Source organism: Propithecus coquereli, unplaced genomic scaffold (genome assembly GCF_000956105.1).
Source record: "Propithecus coquereli isolate 6110/MARCELLA unplaced genomic scaffold, Pcoq_1.0 Scaffold53, whole genome shotgun sequence".
Taxonomy (NCBI): domain Eukaryota; kingdom Metazoa; phylum Chordata; class Mammalia; order Primates; family Indriidae; genus Propithecus; species Propithecus coquereli.
Window position 1 is genome coordinate 801,484 of NW_012151174.1, and position 428 is coordinate 801,911.

Sequence of the window (428 nt, forward strand, 5' to 3'; positions counted from 1 at the left end):
TGGATTTGTAGATAGATGTTCCAGGTAATAAAGGAACTTTCAGAGATGGGTCGAAATCCAATGGTATCCATGTAAACTAGCTCCTGTGACCTGGAAAAGACCCCAAAAAGGCAATGCAGGAGATGAGAGTATTTATTTGCCATGGTTGTGGTTGTGATGTGCTTGCTACTTAATAATAATAAATAACAACCAAAAAAAATAAGTGACAAGATGATGTTGAAGATGAAGCCTGAAGTGGCAGAACATCCACATCAATTTGTGAGGAAAAAATTCAATCTCGTTCATGCTCTAATTGAACAAGACTGACCGTTAACAGCAGAAACAACAGCCAATGCCATAGACATCTCCGTTGGTTCAGCTTACACATTTTGACTGAAAAATTAAAGTGGAGCAAACTTTCCACTGGATGGGTGCCAAAACTGTCGTGT

The 428-nt window shown here is 39.0% G+C and overlaps 1 protein-coding gene across 1 annotated transcript in view; it reads right to left on the reverse strand.

Moving 5' to 3' along the window:
• The window catches only part of LTBP4 (latent transforming growth factor beta binding protein 4), a 34,045-nt gene that overhangs the window by 603 nt on the left and 33,014 nt on the right, over positions 1–428 (reverse strand). The window lies entirely within an intron of this gene.